The sequence below is a fragment of the Paramormyrops kingsleyae genome, chromosome 23 (assembly GCF_048594095.1).
Source record: "Paramormyrops kingsleyae isolate MSU_618 chromosome 23, PKINGS_0.4, whole genome shotgun sequence".
Lineage (NCBI taxonomy): Eukaryota > Metazoa > Chordata > Actinopteri > Osteoglossiformes > Mormyridae > Paramormyrops > Paramormyrops kingsleyae.
The window spans coordinates 15,173,340-15,195,902 of NC_132819.1; the positions used below are offsets into that span (position 1 = coordinate 15,173,340).

The 22,563-nt window shown below is 50.8% G+C and overlaps 1 protein-coding gene across 1 annotated transcript in view; it reads left to right on the forward strand.

Moving 5' to 3' along the window:
- The window catches only part of gabbr2 (gamma-aminobutyric acid (GABA) B receptor, 2), a 148,895-nt gene that overhangs the window by 117,802 nt on the left and 8,530 nt on the right, over nt 1–22,563 (forward strand). The window lies entirely within an intron of this gene.

Below are 22,563 nucleotides of genomic sequence, written 5' to 3' on the forward strand. Positions count from 1 at the left end.
GGGCCCCACAGTCTGCAGATGGAACGGCTGGACCCTCCCTCAGGGGGCACAGACAGAGATGAGCAGAGATTGATGCAGAAGGGTACAGGCTATTAACTCCTGGCACCCTCCCCCCCCCCCAACTCCTGAACTTCCTCCAGCTGCCGGAGTCTGAACAGCAGCCAGACGCTGGTGCTACGATGGGGGAGGCACAGTCTGATCCAGCCACCTCCAGCTGCTACGCTGGCCCGCACTGCATTCCCTGCTCCGCCACGCCACCTGTCCTTCACCGCGCCCATCTGCTCTCCATCCGCAGAGGGTCAAACCGCACCCCCCCCCCCCCGCCCCCAGGACACCTTCAACCTGAGGATTCACTACGTGCAGATTAAACATTTACCTATTAATTATAGACTGCGGGTTTGGTTCCTGGGGTCATGTGACCTCCCCAAATGCCTGATTAAGTTTATGCTTCCACTAATGTAGGCCTCGTCTCTGCAGAGAGCATTCACATGTAAGTGTGCGCATATGTGACTGCAGGAAATACCAGCTCAAACAGTCAGTCCTGTGTGGTGAACCCCCCCCCCAACCCCCAAATGCCTGGGTTGGGATGACTGGCATGGGTAGAGCAGGCAAAAAAACGAAATGCCCCACAGCAAGGCTGTTCCCTCCGGGCCTCTCACAGCTCTGCCCACTGGCTCCTGCAGCTCTTGTTTGCGTGCTACTGGAGAGCCCGGGCAAGACCCCCCCCCACTATGCCAAGTGCCAACGTGACAAATAAGGCAGGGAGTTTCCACTTCACCCGCCCTCCCCCCATGGGGAGGCCAACACTCGGGTATGGGAGTGCAAGCTGTGGAAAGCACGCCATGGTCACAGCTCTGACGCCACACGGACGGCTTCCCAGTGCTTACCAGCCAACCTCCCACCTACAAAGAATGCCCCTCTGCAAAAACCGGTTCACATCTTTTGTATTGTGTTAGTATATAGCTAGGTACAGTCATGCTTCAAATGTGTTCCTGAAGGCCTCACGTTAGCTAGAATTGTATACTGAAATACACATATCCAAAGGGAAAAATAGGGTTAGGGGAATGCAACTCAGAACTTCTATCCCGAGGGAGTCAGGAGACAGGACTCCATTGCTGAGATGGCGGGGCCGAGTTGTGGCCGTAAGGTTGTTGGCTCCAGTTGCAGCAGCAATCCTCAAACCCGGTGGTGTACACCAGCAGTAAAGATGATAGAAGGAGTCCTTCAGGGCTTGGTTAACTTGTAGGAGCAAGCGGTCAGGTACTGGCAGGTCAAGCGGGATGCAGCTTAGGCGGCACCTGAGGGAAAATCTCGGATGTAGGAGGAGTTTGGTGAGGCTGTGGAGAAGTACTTTCAGCCGGCCTCGAAAAGGTTCTGGCAAACCATCAGGCAGCTCAGGAGGGAGAAGCAGGATTTTACCAATGCTATTTGCAGCAAGGATGGAGAACTGTTGACCTCAACTGGGGATATAGTCGGGCAGTGGAAGGAATATTTTGAGGATCTAAATCCCACTGAAACACCTGCCTCGGAAGAAGTAGAGCTGGAAGACTTGGAGGAGGACTTGCCCACCTCTGGGGCTGAGGTCACTGAAATAGTCAAACAACTACTCAGTGGTAGGGCTTCAGGGGGTGGATGAGGTTTGCCCTTGAGTTCTTGAAAGCTCTTGATGTTGTTAGGCTGTCTTAGCTGACACGCCCCTTCAACATTGCGTGGACGTCAGGGACAGTGCCTTTGGATCGGCAGACTGGGGTGTTGGTCCCAATCTAAGGCAGATCACACTCCTCATCCTCCATAGGTACCCTTGGTATGCTGGGGTACTGGAGAGGAGGGTCCACCCGTTGGTCAAACTTTGGATCCAGGAGGAACAATGTGGATTCAGTCCTGGTCATGGAACACCGGATCATCTCTTTACTTTCACAAGGAAACTAGAGGGTTCATGTTCAAGTTTGTTCAACCAGTCCAGTGTTTTGTGAACTTGGAAAAGGCATATGATCAGGTTCCTTGGGGGGTCCTGTGGGGGTTGCTTCAGGAGAATGGAGTATGGGGTCTGTTGTTGCAGGCCATCAGATCCCTGTACAAACAGAGCAAGAGTTTGGTTTGCATTGCCAGCAGTAAATCAGACTCATTCCTGGTGGGTGTTGACTGCCCTTTGTCACCAATTCTGTTCACAACTTTTATGGACAGAATTTCTGGGTCTAGCCAGCTGAGTGCGAGGCGGCCAGGATGAGGATCAGCACCTCCAAGTCTGAGGCCAAAGTTCTCGACTGGAAAAGGGTGGATTGCCTGGTCCTGGTGGGGGATGAGCCACTGCCTCAACTAGAAGAGTTCATGTATCTCGGAGTCTTCTTCATGAGAGAGGGAAAAAGGGAGTGGGAGATCGACAGACGGATTGGTACAGCGTTGGCAGTAATGCGGACAATGTGCTATTCTGTTTTGGTGAAGAGGGAGCTGAGCCAGAAGGCAAAGCTCTCAATTTACTGGTCGATCTATGTTCCTACCCTCAACTATGGTCATGAGCTCTGGGTAGTGACCAAAAGAATGAGATTGCGGATACAAGTGGTGGAAATGAGGTTCTGCTGCAGGGTGGCTGGGCTCAGCCTTCGGAATAGGGTGAGGAGCTCGGACATTCAGGAAGGACTCAAAGTAGAGCCGCTGCTCCTCCGCATTGAAAGGTGCCAGTAAAGGTGGTTCGGACATCTACCTAGGATGCCTCCTGGACGGCTCCCTGGGGAGGTGTTTCAGGCATGTCCGTCTGGGAGGAGGCCCCGGGGCAGACCCAGGACACGCTGGAGAGGTTATGTCTTTTGGCTGGCCTGGGAACACCTTGGTATTCCCCTGGAGGAGCCGGAGGAGGTGGCTGGTGAGAGGGATGTCTGGGCATCCCTGCTTAGACTGCTATCCCCGTGACCTGACCCAGGATAAGTGGTGGAATATGGATGGATGGTTGGATGGATAAGAAAACTCCAAAACTCAGTAACTTACACCAAACACAATTAATTAAATAATAAAAACAGTGATACCAGGGGCCAATAATGTAAATATATGCATTTTTAATAAGAAATAATACATTAATAAATTAAATTTTAAATATCTCCTATGGGTCTTATGAGTCTTATGAGATGAGAATTGCATAGTAACCACTTTGCTAAGACCATATCACGTTCTAGACTTCGTAGTGATTTTCTTTCCAACTGAAAATCATGCAAATACAAATGCGATTCCGCGTCGTATTGAACTTGGGTACTAATAAATCAATCACGTTACAACAGATTCGCAGTGTGATATCACGTGATGTGGCAGGACTGACTGTATATGTCATTATTGTTGTGACTCCTCCTGTACACTACAGGGAAGCCCCACTTAGCTTCAGTACTTTATGGAGGAGTCATGTCCTGGATTTGACTCTTTTTAAGCAACCAGTGGACCTAAAATTGTGCTTCTTCGCTACAGTGTTTTTTCTCCAGTGTTTGTGTCTCCTGTTCTGCTCCAGCCTCTTTAGCAGTTTAACTTTGATTTTCGCTGCTGCGCCCCATGACCGCTCTCCTGATTCTGTCCTGTGCCCGCTTGACCTTGATATCCTGCCACTCCATGCAGTGATTTTGGGTCCAGCTCCCCAGCCCTTCAGGCAGTGACAGGCTGTGACAGAGTGTTTTAGGCTCTTTCTGTAACAGAAGGAAAACTCAATCTCTATGGAAAGGGGTACTGCAGCTTTGGGTGCATCTTATGGTCACGGTTATGGCTTTGAAAATGCATTTTTTGCCTGATATAGGCTCTAGATCTCCCCACAAGCATGTCCCTGATAAGCAATTTCAAGATGGATGAATGGATGATCTTATACTGTATGTATAATAGGGTGAATATACAGCTCTGCAAAAAAAAATGAGACCACAGCAACATTTTTAGTTTAATTTATCTCTCAGTTTATGGGAATGCATTTATGTAAAATATACATTTTTTGCAAACTCTACCCTGCCTCTTACCTGCTTCTCGATGATGAAGTGCTTCTTTCTTGCTTTATGGGTCTTTATGGGATTCTAGGAGTCCTCACAGTCCAAACTGTCCTAGCAATGCATTTCACACCACTCAAATTAAACCAAGATTTAACAATGTAGATTCTTAATACAGGGTGTTTTCCAATACATTTTCCCAGAGCTGTATATTTCTGGAATTCTAGAATCAGAATTCACTTTATAGGGCAGGTACAACTGCTTGCACTAGGAATTTGTTTTGGCAGAATTGGCGCACAGATAACATAAATTAAGAAAAATAGGAAAAAGACATTAAGGTAAATAAATAAAATAAATAGAAACGATAAAAAAATAGAATAAAATAGTGCAAACAGAGCAAAATTTTATAATATACTATCAATAAATATAAACTTAAACGGAAAGGAGAGATGAAATGGATGTGACATCCTTCAAGAATGATCTTTTTATTCTTTTTAAAAGCTTCTTGCAGACTTGACCATCCATCTCGTAACCACTTAGCTCAGGGTACAGGCGGGGGTACACACTCGATGGGAAACCAGTCAGACTTGACCAATCAGAAGGTAGTTACTGTGAGACCCTGACAGCAGTCAGTCACCTATTCATACACGGATATATGCTGCTTTGGGTCTGACTGCTTGAGCCTCAGCGTGCTGCTTCGCTCTGGCAATAATTCAGTGAAGAACATCCACACTCATAATTTATTTCAGCTGCACTAAAGATTGCAGTCTGCGTCTCGCTGTCAGCCCTCCTGCTCCAAACATCATGAGGAACATACATTTTTGCCCGTTGGGAACAACAGCGGAGGGCAGTTAATAGAAATGAATTCACCCTCACAGCAGTTTGCCGAACCCTCTGGGCAAATTGAATTATACATCTTTACGTTCATCGGCAGATTGATTGATGGTATCGATCGAGGAACGCAGTTGTCCTCGTCGAACATGTGCTGCGAGGTGGTTTACAATATCTGTAAAACCTGTCTTTCCTACAGATCAGGCTGCCTGGCAGTTTATATTCAATTCCCACGTCCAGACATTTGAGCCTTTTCTGAGACACTGCAGGGGACCGACCCGGTGACATCACCATCCTTCAGCACGTGCACCAATCGGCACATGGGTCTGTTCTGAAGGCAGCCCGGGCCATCCAATGGGAGAGGTGCGTGTACAGGAAGTGAGCTGTATAAACAGGGTTGCCTTTGGTATCTGTCCCCTTCAGTATTGTAGATGAAGTCACGGGCCGGTAACAAGAAAATTACTGGCTCATGGTTCAGTAGTTGCTCTGTTGTCACCCCTGTGAATAGAACTTAACTGCTCTTGCTGTATAAATACATAAGAATTACAGCTGTCAGCCAAGGAACTTTAACACACATCCTGTACAGGGGAATTACTGTTAGCACACCGGCAAGAGCCTTTCTGTGATACTGAATGCTCAAATGAAAAAAATGTACGTTCTCAGTGAAAGGCCTTCCCCACTGAGAACGCCATTCTTCTGGCTGTTCAGAAGGGTCCCTGGGGTGCAGTCTGAGCACTAGTGTAGGCACTGAGGGCTGGAGCAGAGCAAAACCCAGGGGCATTTCTGGTTGGCCACCAGGGCACTAGGCCAACAGAGCAAGAGTTGGGGGAGAAAGTGGGGCCACGGGCAGGGCAGTGATTCAGTGCTACGGTGCTGAGAGTTTGGGCTGGTAACAGAGTGAGGTGTAAGGTCACTGCTGTTATACCATTAAACACGATTCATCTGCTATGGGTTCTTAAAAATTCTTACTAAACATATGGTCAGTGTGATCATCATCTGGGTGCAGGGAAGTTCAGCCGGAAGCTGATGCGTCTGAAGCTGTTGGTGTCAGCGGCCGTGCTTGTGAGCGTTAAGGTGCTAATTCCGAAGCTTCGTGACCATGCTGGTGCCATAAGCTTCACTCCACGGCTTTTTCTGCGCGTATTATTGGCAGTGAAACCTAAGCTACCCCTACTCGCCTGCAGGACAGGTAATCTAGGCAATGTTGTGAGCAATTTGGTTAATTCACCCCTGTATAGTAATGGAGATGTGTGTTTGGAGTTGGTTCTGATTAGGGGGGCTTGCAGTGGCAAGGGTGGGGGGAGGTGGCGGGGGGGGGCCGGAGCTGCGGCCACACCTACCGAAGGTCGTACCTTCACAGAAGCCTGCCTCCTTGCTTCTCCGCTCCCTAATGAAGGGCACGCCATCAGGCCACTGATTAGCATTCCGGAGCGGGTGCTTGATACACCCCCGTTCCGAGCTGCGGCCGAACGGAGCCTGCGAGGAACTTTGCAGTGTGGTGTTGCCATGACAACAGCCATAGTTCTGACACCAATAAAAGCCGCAAAAGGCACCACTGACGTCTGGAATGCGGATGGAGGAGTCGTTTTGGGGCTGCGAGTCCCGGCCCCCGAAAAGCGCACCGTACCGCGCTCGGACTTCTCTATAACGTTTATTCTGTTAGCGCTGTCGGTCGCCATTGCCCAGTGAGCATCGCCACGGGCGGGTGGAGCCCACAGTAGTGCTGCCAGGCTCTCTGGCGCGAAGAGAGCGAGTCGCCCGTCTTTGATGTGTAAATGCACCTTAAGAAGGACGTTTAATATTTCAAGTAATTGGTCTGAACATGAAAGCTTTCGCTTGCTTCTGCTGGGGACTGCAGATAAGGGGCCGCGGGCTCTCAGCAGGCTGTCGCTTCCCCTCCCAGCTCCCATGATTCCCATGGGAGGCGAGAAGATGTGGCGAAGCTTAGAGAAAGGGTCGGGAGAGCGGGATCCGTCTGGCACTCGGATTCGGTGAAGATCTCTCCTTCTCTGCCCCTCGTTATGCAAGGTTACCGCCCTCCGCTGTTTGTAAGCAAGAAATGGCAAGATTGACAGCCATTGCAGGATGCGCCTGACGGGGGGGGGGGGGGAGGTGTCTCCGCAGCTGTCGTCACACACAGCCTGACAAGTAGGGGGATAAACGACAAGCCTGACAACCCCCGCCTGCACAGCGGAACAGCACAAGGAGGTTTCGGCACATGTGGAGCTGCTTGTCCGATGTCCCTTTTTGGATCTTGCGGCATTTTTATCGGATGGGTACGGGAGGGGGTTGAGACAGAGCTGATTCCGCACGTCCATCATGTCTGGCCCCTCTCTGAAGGGACAGCGCCGCCCCGGTGGCTCATTAATGCCGGCACACCTCACCTGACAGGTGGTAATGGCACAAAGACTCAGCTCTTACTTTGTCCTGCAAAAGGATGATTTCAAGGACACCATCATGTGGCACAGGAAACATGAAGATGGGGCATCAACAACCGCCGACCCCGGCTGTTGTTTTTCGTCGTAGTTATCGTCAACGACCTTTATTTTCAGACTAAAACGAGTCAATAACTAAATAAAAATCAGAGATCCAATCAGAACTAAGGTAGTTTGCATAAGGCAGGGGTATTCAACTAAAATTTAAAGAGGTCCAGTTAGAGAAAATTTCTTGAAGCGAAGTGTTACGTTCGGTGTGCGGGCGAACGGGGAAGTAGGCGTGAGAGCCGCGAATACTGTAACACGGGGTTTTATTCAGGGCAGACAGGCGACGAACATCAAACATTACAATGACTGACCTGGGAAACAGAGGAAGACGCGGACTAATATACACCAGGCTAGCCAGAAATAACAGGACACAGGTGATCACAATCGGGAATTAACACGAGGTAACGAGGGGGGCGGTGATCGGACGAGCTGGGCGTAACACATAGGTCCAGAAGATCGTAATGTCTAACTATTTAGTGTAACATATATTTAAGTAGCCTATTAGTTGTATCAGCATTGCATGTAATCAATACCTGACTGTCAAATCAAATTAATTCAGTACAATTCAAAAACTTTTCTGTCACGTGACATAGAACTGAACATATATGTATGACTGCCGATATGTACAATGTCTTCTCATATACTAAATAAAAGTAGGACTGCATTTCAAAATAAGAGAAAGTAAATAATATGTGAAGACTGTGCATTATAAAGTACTTAACTTAAACCGTAAAACCCTAAAACAGCCGTGTTTATGTCATATATTTTAGTGTTCATGCATTTAAGTAGGCCTATTGATTTCTATAATCCCACACCGGTAATAAAATTAAAGTCTCGTTTTAATATAAATACATATACGAACTTATCACTTTAATCGCTATCAGAGTAGGATATGGGTGGTCTTATTATTTCGAAAAGATATAAAACGTGACGTGTGTTTCTCATATTCGTTTTATGTTTGTCGGCGAAACAACGCAAATGGAATGAAAAGCCATTACAGGTGAAAACAGTGCATTTTACTTTTCATTTAAAATAAAACGCGGTGCTGCCAACTTCGGTCTGCTAATTTTAGTCGACTAAATCAAATGTAGTTTTAGTCGACTGTGATCTTATGATATTTAGTCAACTAAAACTAGACTAAAACTAAAATAATTTACATGACTAAATTGTGACTGAAACTAAATTACATTTTAGTCAAAAAACTATGACTAAAACTGAATAAAAATATACTGTCAAAATGAACACTGATGTAATGAGGATTGAAGAAAGAAGCTCAAATTATATTAGTTAATCCAGCATCCAGTTTATTGCAGAAACAGACATTCAATGTAAACACTGACCCATGCAGCACTGGTGAGTGTTTTATCGTCAGTGTTTTACCATTGTTACAGTCTTTCTGTATTGATAAACACTAAACCCCATTCATGGAACAAAACTGTCCAATGCCAAAACTAATTTATCAAATCAGTCACTCATTTTGCGAAACTTTAAACAGTGCTTACCGATTTAGACACAATTTGCAGATCTGAGTCACCCTTTTTGCAAATCTCTAAACCAGGGCTCTACAAATCTGGCCCTCGATTCCAAATCCTGGCCTTGTTTTCAGTTCTCCCAGGTAGTAAGTTTAATAACGAATGATTCTGATTGGCTACAGACGCTTTACACCTCACAGGTGAAGGAAGGCTGGAAAATCAGCAGGGCTCGGACCTTGAGAAGCGTGATTTGAATAGTCCTGCTGTAAACACATTCTCATTTATCAAAACACATTTTGCACCGTGGTGAACTTTGAAGCAAAATGGAAAACAAAGACCTCTAAATTAAACACAGCCAGCACACAGTAGTCGTCATTTAAACACAATGACTCAAAACGGTTCTCACGTCTCTAAACATGAGCAGTAGCCAAAATGCCAAAGAGTGACTCGAACATAGAATACGTGCCGTATGAGATTGCCATAGGTAAGTTGAATCTCGATGTCGAGGATTCTTCCCGCATCGCCCAGCATGGGAGAGCATTTCCTGTGATGTAGATTAAGTTCTCTGTCCTGACCCAGCCCTGAGACATCATGATGATTCAATTCAATTCAGTTTTATTTGTGTAGTGCATTTTCACAACATTGTCTCAAAGCACTTTGCATTAGCACTTTACATTGTATTTACGTTGGGAGGAATCAGACTCAAAGGGGGAGCCCATCCTGCAGGGGCCGGCAGAATGAATATTCTTCCTTAACTCTGGCTTGGCAGTTGTATAGCATTTCATTGTAACAGACATTTCATTTGCATTTCTTACTTTGCCCTTTGCAATACATTTTCGGTGTACTGAATACTCCAAACATTACATATTGCTTTAAATATAACTGAATACATTGTTTGCATGAGATGCAAAAAAACATATCCACAGTAAACATGTTTCCTTACATGCCAGTAACAGTTTTGACTGGTAGTGTTTGGGATTTTTTTTTGTAGTGTGTAATGACTTCTCTGTTGTGTTTATCTATTGGCTGGCTTTTGCATTTACTGTTTTGAGAAAAGAATAGAAGGTTTCAGGAAATGTGCTTTACCAATTCGGGAAAACTGTAATGGCTTTGAGTATGGACTTCACAAGTAAATATCAGTCTCCGAAAGACACACCCCCCCCCCCCCACCATGTATCACTTTCCTGGTACAAAACAAGAGATGCTGTGCCCCCCTTCTGCACAGCGACTGTAGAAATCCCCATGTGGATAAGATAATGATGGACTGTCTCGGCACAGATTGTTCCAAAAAAAGTGGGGGGGTGGGTGTGACGTCTGTAGCCACCCACCAAGTCGTTTCATTGACTGTAGACACAGAGACTGCTGTGGCTTCCATAAAGAGGCTTCATTCACTTGTAGACTTTTTTCATCAAAGTAGGAGGAGCCGATCACGTGAGAAGCAGCTAGCTAAATTTAGCCTGATATCTTACCCGATTGCATCCGTAGATTCTCCAGACCTGAGACAACTGTCCTACAATGCTTTGAGGCACTGTGGTTAAAAATAAACCCATCTAAGTTGGGTTATTTTCAGTGGAGAACTTCACTTCTCATGTCACCGGGCCCCGTCTGGGAGACCACATTCAGGTCAGAGCAAATGTCATCCTGGGGAAAACAGGAGAGGGCGCCCGCATATTGACCCGGACATGGACACAGAGCACTTAGCGTCTCTGTGGAACATCCAGGCTGAAATGAAGAGGCTCGACACCTTTCCACCGCAAAAGGGTTTTATGTCCCTTGTGTCTGTCAATCGTGTGAAACACCTTCACACCTCCTTGGGGATGGGCAATGCATGGCAACCAGCTTTCTAATTGAAGAATATTGGCTGTCTGTTGATGTCAGTCACAGAACCTGGTTTGAGGGTCTTCATAGCTGTTCACAGAGCCTCAGCATCAAGCTGGTTCCCCTTCCAAGGTAATTTCCTGATTTCTGTGCATGAACACTGCACCCATTTGCGGTCCTCGCCATGCTAGCCGCCACTCAAACCGTGTTCTGATTCGGACACGCAGGACAGACGTCTCGGTTGCTAGGCAACCGCAGAGTGGACGGAATAAAGTTACAATTTACCGATTAGAGGATTTCCAAATGAAACGTGGTGTCAGGAGGGTTTCTGATTACCAGAGAGACGTCAGATTGAAGGTGCACAGGCATACGGGCTGAGAGACCCGGAGAGAGGCCGTCTGTTTGGGGTCGTTTTCACCCCCGCGTGTGCATAGGAGCCCCTGCGAGATATGGTGTGAGGGTAACCCTCTAGCTGCAATTTAATCAAAGGTCAGGAGCATCCATTATAGCGGGTAGCGTATCCCTGCGTGAATCTGTCCTCCTAATTACTGAAATGAACCGACTCGCTCCGGCCTCTCCATCTGTGTGATTCTTGGTCAATTGTCACGGCGCAGCTGGAAGCTAACTCTGGCTGGCCAAGCGTTCTTCGGCGGTGAGCTGTCTGCTGTCTAGCCAGAATCCCTGCAGCACCACACCGGCCAGGAGAGGAACCCAACTCAAAGGTGCTGAGCAGGTTCTGCTAAGAGGTGCCAGATGAACTGTAACAGGTTCTGATCAATCAAGACCGTCCTCCTCCTTCATTCACACAGGGTTTCTGGTTCCTCAATGGCAGTAAGATGTTACCGCTTTGGTAAGACTGATTACTTCAATTAATAGAGAAGATCACTGCACATTGTCAACAGAGCTGCTTGACGTTCTAGATTAGGACTTAGAGTTGGCACGTTTTACCTAAGAGACGCAAAACCCAGGTTTTGCTGGTACCTCTAAGGTGACATTCGAGGAGCCTGTTATTCTTAAGGACTCATTTTCAAATAGCCTGTCACTGGGCCCGCAACAAGCACCAAATCATTTTAAAAAAAGGATGTGCGATGTGATTTGTCAGCTTAAATTTGTATAGCTTCCTGCAGCTAAGGAATTTCTGGAACACTTCATCTTCTGACCGGTGCTGACAGAAAAGGACTTAGCGGGCGTCGTCAACTCGAGCGTCCCCATCTTCCCTCTTAAAGAATGGCAACTTTCAGTGAGGTCTCACCTTCAGACCAGATATGGCGTGCAGATCTATGGCGTGCCGCTAGTTAAGCTGCATGCTGGCTCCGTGGGTCTGCTGTCACCTTGCTCTTCCAGGGTTGGGGTTCCAAGGCCACCTTTGCTGTGTGGAGTCTGCATGCTCTCCCATTTCCTGTTGGGCTTCCCTTGGGCTTTCGCCCGCGCTCCTATAGCATATGGTTAGATGATTCAGTGCCTTTAAATTGGCCATAGTCTGTGTGCAAGTGCCCTGAGAGATGCTGGTGTCCCATACAGGATCTCCCTTGCCCTGTGCTTCCTGGGATAGATTCCAGGCTCACCCTGACCCTGTAGGAAGAAAACTGCTAGACCTGTATATAAGTGATAAGAATGTAAATAACCTTTGACTGGTACCTAGTTGCCTCAATCAGACCTCATTAAAAACTCTGGTGTTCTCCTCTGTCATCCTTAGAAAGTCCTTGGATTAATGCAGTTCTCACTGTGCCCAAATGGATGTCACGATGCCGCTCTGCGTCGGTGGAGGGGGAGCGATTACCCAGAAGCCATAGCTGAAGAGGCATGGCCTCACACTTATAATGAAGCTCATGACAGCCTTGTGGATCGGGGTCAATGCCGCCAGTGTGCCAGGGGGCCTAGCTGCGGCACCGCTGTATGGAACCGAGAGGTGTCCACCTTGCCGGTCTACCTGGATCCTGTCGGCGCCCCCGACGTGTGGCACACAGCGTCTGCCGGCTCAGTGACAAACGACCGGGGTGCTGAAAGCACGCAGATGTCGTCTCCAGGGAAGGAGGTCGGCGGACAGGAAACCAATATATCGCCTTTTTGCCGGCTGGCTGTGCCGCCTGTGGGGTGGGGAAGACAAGATGGACAGGGGTCGGGAGTGGCGGGGGGGGGGTTTGCAGTGTCAGGGCTGGTTAGCATCACGGCTCCGCGGAAGGTGTTAATCATGCCTTATGTGCGCAGGCTATGCGTAGGGGCTGAGCTGCCTGATTAGGCCTTTTCAGGGTGTGGTGGGGCCCTGACACAGCGCCAGCCTACCTGCTGCACGCGGGAACCCAGGCAAGGCCACCCTGAGAGACGCGGGAGGCGACAAGACCACGGCTCACTCCCCTCGCTCGATGAACCTTCTGGCTTCTCATTAAAGAGTCAATCGGAACTGCTGGAGCTGTCAATCGGCGGAGGGGACCATTCCCACACCAGCACCCCCGTGTCGTAAATACAGGACCTGCTTTTACATGCTGTTAACTGTGTGCTAGCACTGCGCTCGTCCCAGCCAGTATCGCTCATCCCAGCCGGTATCGCTCGTCCCAGCCGGTATCCCTCGTCCCAGCCGGTATCGCTCGTCCCAGCCGGTATCCCTCGTCCCAGCCGGTATCGCTCGTCCCAGCCGGTATCCCTCGTCCCAGCCGGTATCGCTCGTCCCAGCCGGTATCCCTCGTCCCAGCCGGTATCGCTCGTCCCAGCTGGTATCGCTCATCCCAGCCGGTATCGCTCGTCCCAGCCGGTATCGCTCATCCCCCCTCGGTTTGTTACCGCCCGCCGCTTGCTGTTATTTTAGAACCGCCCTCTGTGGGCTCGGGTTCTGGGGAAGCAGCAGATTTGTGACCTTCGAGATCCTGAGCCATGACCTTGAGAAATTTCTGGATGCTCTATGCTCATCATCTATGAGTCGAGAAGACCTGAACTGCTCAGAAGGTTGTGGATGGCAACGACAAGTTTATATAAGTGTTTGAGCAAGTAATATGAAATTGACAGATTAAACACTTCCTCCTTCGCTTTCTTTAGTTGCTCTGGGTTGTCGTGGTTCTGCAGAGGCATGGTCCCCCAGCAGCACCGACACGCCTTCCTGGTTTCCTTGACGTGTCGCGTGTTTAACCACGCAAACAACAGCTACTCAATTGAGCTTGTCGTTTATTTTGATCCCGTCAGCCCCCCGCCACCCCCCTCTCAGCCTCGATAACTCATGGCGCTTTTATTATTTTTTTTCCGGAAGTCTCCGTCACTCCTCTGTCTTGCATCCTACGTTCCGCCACGCTGAGATACTCCTGGTCAGAGAAATCCCAGTGGACGGGGAACAGATTACCTTGAATCGATACTGAATCCCGGAACGGCGTGCTGGGATCAAAAAAGGTACAGCATATGGTGGCTATTACACCCCCGTTTGTCACCGGCAGGCCGCATTTTTTCACTGTGGAGAGATTAATGATTACGTCCTAATTTGAGATCCCCAGCGTGTGGATCGGGGAGCGTGGAGTGTGGAAACTGGCTCACGTGATTGGAGCTCCTACGAAATCGCTGGATGCACGCGGCAGAAGGGGGTGGGGATTGGGGGAGGGCGTGACTCTTAAGAGGGCAGAAGGGGAGCGGCTCCCTGACTGAGACGGGGCTGTTATTTCACATGCAAACGACTCAGCCACCTCCCGTCAGCCATCTGTGCGCTAATTAACCCCAATGGCACGCCACCCTGTCAGAAAGGGCCGGCCCCTTTCCTTCTACTTCCACCAGTGACATGCCACTTCGTCAGGGAGGAACCTGACATGCCTTTTACCTCCACCAATGGCACGCTGCCCTGTCAGAAAGGGGTCGGCCACCTCCGCCACTGCTGTGCCTCCCTTCTCATTGCAGAATGTTGTGGCATAAAAAATGGTTCTTGGTTAGAAGTGGGAAGTGGATATATTTTTAAAAGTAGCCCCTCCCTCCCTCCATAACAAGGTTTTTTTGGCAGGCCTGGGGTGCATCTGTGTGCGGGTTTCCTCGTGGTTCTGGGGGTAGGCCTAGGGGGACTTAACTCACACACACGCGGGCAGGGAGTGCGTCGGGTTGGGCGAAAACCTGTGAGCCTCCGCGGAGCGTGGGTGTGGAAACAGGATGGCGGTGGCTCAGCGTCTGAGTGTATTTGTGGGGGGAGGGGGGTGCAGCAGGGCCAGGATTTGGTGTAATCAGACATGGTTCCTCTCTGTCCCCTGTTCTATGAGAAATCAGAATACATAAAAGGAAGATTTAGAAACTAAAGTTTCAAAGATTACTATCAGCAGTTTATTGTTGCCATAATAATACCTATTGTTGTTTTTTTTGTTTATTTTGTTGTGGTTGTTTTGTGACGCATGTTGATCACTGGCTCCCTCTGCTGTCTCTGTTCGCCCCTGCACCGTGAGGCTGAGCACTGGCACACCGGCCAGCCTCACGCAGTGCCCAGGCTGTGACCTGTGAGGGTTCCATGTTTGTTTATCATCGCAGTGGTCCTGCACTGCCTGCCGGAGACGAGATGCGTAGTTATGCAGTCATCAGCCAGTGAGATTGACCCACTCTGTGCGGCACCCTTGCTACCCAACATGGTGAATTTAGCCAGTAAGAGCCAGTCCTGGCTGTGCGAGGGCCCCCTAGCACCAGGGGGAGGGGTAATGAGACTCCACCTTCCTAGCCCCCAGAAGGGGTAATCACGCTTTACTGCCGAGTCAGGCAGCCTGCTGTGTTTATCTGCTGTTTTCCTGTCCCCGGGTAACTGGGGACAGACGGTTCCCCTGCCCCCCTGGGCCGGTCACACAGCCACTGTAGGTTTGTGCCATTCTAGTTCATCGACCGCGGCGAGGCGTCCCTCCTCATTGCTTCCGCCTTAAAACAATCACCGGGTTTCACCACCGCAGCACTAAAGTGCAGCTGCTTCATAGCACATCGTCTCAGAAGGGGGCGACACAGAGCTGCCAGTCTGAGAGGTGACTGTAAGGGGGAGGGGGCGCTGTGTTGCCTAGCAAGCTGCTTAAATCCCCATGTGGTCCCCTGACCCTAAGAAAGAGACCCTTGTAGTGTTACCAAAGTTGTCGCGGTTTTTTATGAGCGTGTGCCCTGTAAGCCTCTCGTTTCCCAGAATGCAGTTGCTCCTGTCCATAGAGGAGACAGAGGAGAGTGCAGTGTGGCTGCTAATTAAGCGGTCACCTCGTTAATTAACGAGGTAAATGGCAACCCCCACCCGCAAGTCAGACGTTCTTCCGCTGATTAATAAATCCCTGAAGCTGAATCGCTGTGCCTTTGTGATGCGGGATGTAGCGCGCAGGCGTGGGGATAGCCGCAAGTCCTGCACACCCGTGGTTGTCGGTCTGAGACACCAAAGACAGACTTTATGGCCTCGAGTCGCTTCTCGGGCAGAAGAGCAGGTGTAAGTGCACCAGGCCATACAGGCTGTGGATAAGTAAATGAATTAGAGAGGGATCAGGTAAGTAACAGGTGGGAGGTTCACAGCCAGAGGAACATGCCGAATATGTCAGCCAGATGACCGTGCAACTGTAAGGAATTTGGGCTGGGTGTGGCTTCAGTCTTGGGGGAGGTACCTGAAATGGAACTGGAATGGATCTGCACGGGGATGGGGGGGGGGGCGTGCTGGCGGCCGGCACCAGCAATCCACGCTTCACGCCTCCCCCTTGCCGGCCTGGTGCTCGCCTCCTCTTCCAGCTGGGTCCCCGGCGGCAGGGCGCCTGACCGCGCCAATCTGTGCGCCAGCCGTGCACCTGACCTCTGGCAGCGGGGGGCAGCGGGGGGGGGCTTCTTTCCAGCCAATTCATCCCCCTCCCGCGGCGCACGGCCAGGCAGGAGGGGGGGGAAACAACACCGATGCGAGTTTCGGCTCCGCACAGATGGAAGCGGGCCGCCGCGTGCCAATCGGCACGCGCGCGGGGAAAGCGTCGGTCATTCGGCCGGCAGGTGGGAGGGGCCACGCCTCGGCGACCGCGTGGAGAGGATTTCAATACATAACGAAGAGCCTGAGCTGCCCGCTTGTTTCCATGGCAACGGATGAACGCAGCCCGGTGATTAATCATCAAATCACTTGTCAGGTCAGACTTCTAACACAGAAATTGAATATATTTGCATATCTCAGAGTGGGAGCACGCTGTAGAGTGGGAGTAATGGGGGACAAAAAAGAGAGTCAGGGGAGGGGCCTCAGGTGCGGGGGGGAGTCACATGGTCACATGCCTCAGCCTGGGCTCCCAGTCACCGATTCTCCTCTGACATTTCTGAACCTGGAGGAGCATTCCGGTCCTCCTCGTGCGTTCGCTGGCAGCATCATGGCATCATGTGCATGCCCAGTTCTAACCCGGGACCTGATCGCACCTCCTCATTGGCCCCTGGCTGTAACCGGTGGTAACTGTCAGAAGGCAGAAATGAGAGGCACAGCCCTGCTGAGGAGATCTGAGAACCGTCGTTGTGCAGCCCCTACGTGGGAGCAGACGTGCTCGGAGGGGACGTAACGTCTGCCCCAGACAGTGGAATTTAGAAAGCACAGACCTCTGCGCTTAGACGGCAAAAACACCCCATCGCTTTATTACAGGCTCTCAGGGAATGAGGCTTTCCCTGCCCCTACCGACAAGATGAGCCGTGTTGAACTTCCAGGCAGATACTTCAGTGTTAAAGACTGAAAGCCTGTGGCGGGGGGGGGGGGGGGGGTGCTGTAATTAGGCATCTCGGCGTGTGTTATTACAGCTGTGTGATGCAGATGATTCAGTGCAACATTACCTCCTCAGACATATGGATGATGAAAAGTTCACCCTTAAGGCAAGAGGGGGGACGTGTCTTTAAAGATGCGGCCCGTTGATGTTCCTGCTGTCCCCTCCCAGAGCTCCCCCGTCCACGGCGAGGCTTTGGCAGGGAAGCCACTTACGTAACCCAGTGTGGGCACTTCAGCGCCCCGCTCGGATGTTTGCTCTGGATGGCTTTCTGTCTTTGAGAGCTCCTCTTCCCATTCAGGATGTGTCATGTTCCTCTTTTAAACGTTCAGCCATTACACTGTGCATGCCCAGAGCCAGGCTGACTCCTCTCCTTTGAAGGGGGTCGGCTCTTATGTGCTTCAGGGGGAAATGCGGCCCGGTTGGCCCCAGTTGGTCCCGCTCAGCCCCTCCGCCATGGCCTGCCTCCCTGTGGCCGTTTCATGCATTACATTATATTAATTCAGCAGACACATATATCCAAAGCGATGTACATTTTCCTGGGTCTGCCGGTTTATCGACTGGCCTGGGATATCCTCGCTGTCGCTCTTGGGGGAGCGGGAGGGGGGAGGCTCACTGCTCAGAAGCCAGATAAGCAGCAGAAAATGGATGATGTACATTTTTGAGAAAGCAGGGTCGGTCAGTCAGGGGTTAACGGCCTTGATCAAGGACCGATCGATGAAAACATGCTGCCTGCCCACCAAGGGATTGGAACTGGCAACCTACAGTACTGGTCCCAGACACAGCTTTTTGACTCACTGAGTCACACAGGGCCAACCCCGACCCCCCCCCATTCCACATTCGCCAGTCGTATACCATCCCACTCACTCAGGTTAGCGATTGTGCCTGACTGCTCTGGAAGGGGCATTGGGGGGGCGCCATCAGTCTGCGATTGGCTGAGGCCACGTGCTCCCTGACTATCGCACACAGCACTCCAGAAGCTGTATTTTCCGTATGACACAGCTGCTGGACTGGCTCAGACATGCATGGCTCTCATGGCAACCTCCTTCTAAGGAGCCGATTATGACGTACTAAGGGGCGGGGCAAGAGCAGGGAGGAGGGCCCAGCAGGCAGCATGGCAGCGTCACCGTGGAGATGGGGCTTCACTCTGGCAGGTGCCCGGCATCCCCCTCCAAAAGGGCAGCTGAGATGTATGTATGAGGTGAGTGTCCTCACCAAGACTCCCAAAGCTTGCACACAAACAGGCGTCATTCTCATTAGCTCCCGAAGGGGGCGCCTGCTACTCCTGACTGAGGGGACGTCACCATGGCACCATGTGTACGGAAAATGTTACAGGGATGATGACACCTCCAATGTCCTGCATGCTGGCTAGTGTGGGAGCTCCATTTAGCGTTTAATTTACACGATACAGTACTACTTTACATGACTGATTTTAAATGTGCCAAGAAAAATTATCTCGTTCAAAGCTCTTCGATACACATGAAGGAATGAGGTCATTTCACTGAGGATCTGTCTGTCATAATAAAACAAGGAAATATTATTTTGCTGCCTGAGGGCTGGCTCCACGCTTGCTTTTGACAGTACAGTACAGCGTTGCTTCAGGGCTCTGCGCTGGGGGCCACGGTGACTGTGAAGGATCTCACACTGATCCATATGTGGCCCCCGCCTCAGGCACATCCTTCCCAGCATCCCTCCTGGGTGACAGCCGGCTGCTCAGAGGATGGTCTGAGAGGACTGGGGAGACCAGGAGAGCAGGAACAGACCTCACTGCCGCCATGTTGGCGCCATCACTGAGGGTGGGGCTGCGGCGCTGTGGCCGGGGCATCGTCCCACATCACACTTTCCGCTGGCGGCCACCTCCCCACTGGAGGGATTTCCCTGCTGAAAAACCACCAGCTTCCAGGTTCTCTAAGAAAAACTCAGCATCCCAGGATGGAGCCGGTGATGGAGGGTGACTGTCAGGCGGCTGCCAGCTCATTCCTGCACCTCACACTGCGCCAAACAACCTCCATTTCTGACATTGAGCTCCATTTCCTGCCCTCCACAGGCCCTGGCTCTCCCCCCCCTCCCCCCATGGTAAACAGAACCCCCTCCCCGTCCCCCCCGCCTGCATCCGCACCGCTATCAGCCGGCACCTACTGCCTCTCCGGGGCCCCCCACTGGCAGGCCGGCCTCCCCTCTCCTTGACAGACAATTACATTAGAAAACTAATGTGCTGAAAATGGCAGGATGCCGGGGACTTTGTTTGCCTGGCTGTTGCTAGGCAACCACGATTCAGAGGAGGCGGAGCCCATCCAGGCGCAAGTGGAGGAGTCAGCTGGGGCTGCGTGCCGCAGAACACCAACTGCGGGCAGACCTTACCGCTTCCTCGTCCCCTACCGGCAGCCACCACGACATGTCAGTGAGGACTTCTTTCACACATCTCCATCTTCTCGGAACATGCCTTTCATTCTGGCTCATTTCTATGGCAATCTGAGAATGCAAATAAAAACAAATCCTCTCCCGTTTATGGCCTAAAGAGTGTACGCCCCACTTCCCATAAACACAACCCCCCGTATTGTTTTGCTGGGTAAACTCCATAGCATTGACTTCTGCTAAAGTCTTTTTATGAAGTTCTAATCTTCCCCGACCTGTTAGTCAGGTATGAGTCAGGTGCAGAACGCACTTATGCATGAGGTGGGAGTTGTTTCTGCAGAAACCGATGGCAGCGGCTATGGAGGGAGCTGGGGACGCTCCTCTCCCCCAGAATATGATGACAGGACCTGGTTTAATGCACCTCTCAGCGATTTCTGCACGGTCATTTTTTGCAGAGCCCGAAAGGCTCGATCTCCGAGGGGACCCAGCGTGTTGACAACAGCTAAGTGACTGTGCGGCGCCCGTGGCAGTGGCACGTGAGCAGGGCCTCATCTCCGTCCCGGCGGATCTCTGTCAGGCTGGCGGCCCGGCCTCAGCGACGCGGCGAGGTCCGCGGGGAATGGGAGCCCGGCCTGTCGCTTTATAAACTAAGTGCCGGATGTGTCTCTCCAGCCTGCGTTCATCTCTCATGTGCGAGCAGATGGACATACCCAGAGGTCTCCCCATGCGGGGTCTCCTCATGCAGGGTCTCCTCATACGGGATCTCCTTACACAGGGTCTTCCCATAAGGGGTTTCCTCTTGCTGCCGGTCCCACGCCTGCTGCTTCCTCCAAAAACAGATCACCACATGCCGTGATCCAGTGCTCCCCAGGACTCCCGTAATTCACCGAGCTCGGCGATAATTAACACCAACTCATTAGGAAAACGAGAGTGGTGATCGATTGCGGTGAGAATTCGGCACCCCCTCACTCCCCGGACCCGGACCGGGGAGGGGTTGCCGAACCTATTACTCCTTCCTGGAGAAGGAGGACCTGGTCCTCATGTGGGGAGACCTCCAGGCAGCAGGTAGATGGAGAACAGAAATAGTCTTATCAGTCTTCCAGACTTTACCTGCCATAATTATTCAGAATTCTGAATTTACTGCTTAATTAGACTGTTAATTAGATGTGCTGCACGGGATAAAGTGGGTCAATTTTCCTGTGAGCCAGATAACTTTTGTCCATTCTGTGAAATTGGCTTTAGGCCCATGTTGGGGTATGAGTAGGTAAGTGGGGGCCGTCTCCCGCTTCATCTCTCCCCCCCGGCGCAGCCCCTTTGGGCTTCCCCCCATGGGCTCCTCTAAAAGCGACACGCACACAGAGGGCGTCCTCGGAGTAAGTAGGTCTGCGGAAACTGGGCTGCGAAGCGATGGCTTAATTGCTGGAGGCATCTGTAAAGAGGTCGAGTCCCCGGCTCCCCTGGAACGGAGAGCGATGACACGAACGTCAGCTGTACGTCAACACGATATGAGGTGTTTCGGTGGGGCGGCCCAGTGCGGCCCAGCAGGTTCTGAGTTCAAGTGGATGTGCTTTGAGCTCTCTGATTCCTGCCCCCCCCTCCCAGTAAGCTAGATAAGCTGCTAAACAGCAGTGCGGACATGCCCCATATTTACCGGCCATATTGACCAGGTCCTGAAGATCTGCTGACCCTCTTACTCCACTTGGTCTCTCTCGCTGCCTGCTCAGCAGTTTGACTTTTTTTCAGAGTTTTTTGTTAGCTAAGCATCACAGATGTACAAGCCGGGTATTTTATGTCTGTCACTGAACTGAACTCGGTTGTCCCTGAGATGTCGCCCCGTCAGATGAATGCAGATGGAACCTGGGTCAGGGGACGGTCTCTGACAGAGCCGGGACTGTGGACTGCGCTCAGGTGCATCTGAGGTGTGTCCCAGCGGCCCGGGAAGACCTCGCACGTCCAGGCAGCGTGGAGGGCGGGGGGCCGGGGAGCGGGGTGACCGTGCATAACACCTCATTATTTGTCAGCATGCCACAGCAGTGCTGGTAGCTGAGTGGCCGTGATTAATCCAATTTAAGGCCATTTAAACAATTACAGGCCCGTAAAGCTTAGCGCTACAGTACTTCCTGTGGAGGCTGGCAGAGTGGCGGCCTGATTTACCACAAGGCGCGCAATCGTTACTCCGCTCCACGGGGGGTTCTCCTGCAGCCGGGGGGGCGGTTAGGCGAACGCGGTGATTCGCTGGACTGCCGAGTTTGCTCTCGACTTTATCAGGTATAGCAGTGGCTGTGAGGTGTGAATTGGGCTCGCAGATGCGTGTGGGTCCCCCGAAGGACTTCAGGTTGGACATCTGAAAGTGGGGGTCTCAAACCACAGGCCCTGGCCAGTATTCCAGAAATGATTTATTTTCTGTTGTTTTACGTTTCTGTTTGAATCTTAAAAAAAATGGAAATGGTTAAACGTATGAAATTACCAATCAACCCCCTCCCCCCCCCCCCAGTCTTTTTTTGTGTGTGACGTGTGATTGTGGGTAAAGTGTGTGGGATGCCCAGTTGTCCAAGATTACTACTGTTAAATTTAAGTTATTCCTGATTTGCTGTTGATTTTTTGAGTCTCTTTGTTTTGTGCTTGGTTGTGCGCACTTTCGCAGTTTTTGCACATATATCTGGTTCTCCTGTTCTCTTATTACCTCTGTAACTTTACTGTTCCTTATTTATTGCATATTTACTATACTGTAACTTTGTCTTACTGCTTTTCATTATTATCATCATGGCGGAGTTGACCGCCTCGCATTTTACTGCAGGTCACAATTGGACTGTGTGCCTTGCATGTGACAAATAAAACCCTTGAATCTGTGGCTTTCGGGGACCATGGTGATACATCTGCATCCACAGAGGAAGCATGAAACATGCTTAGCCGTGTTGCCGCTGTTCCCCTGCATGTGCAACTCAACTCCGTCTGGGACACATGGCAGAATCCGCTT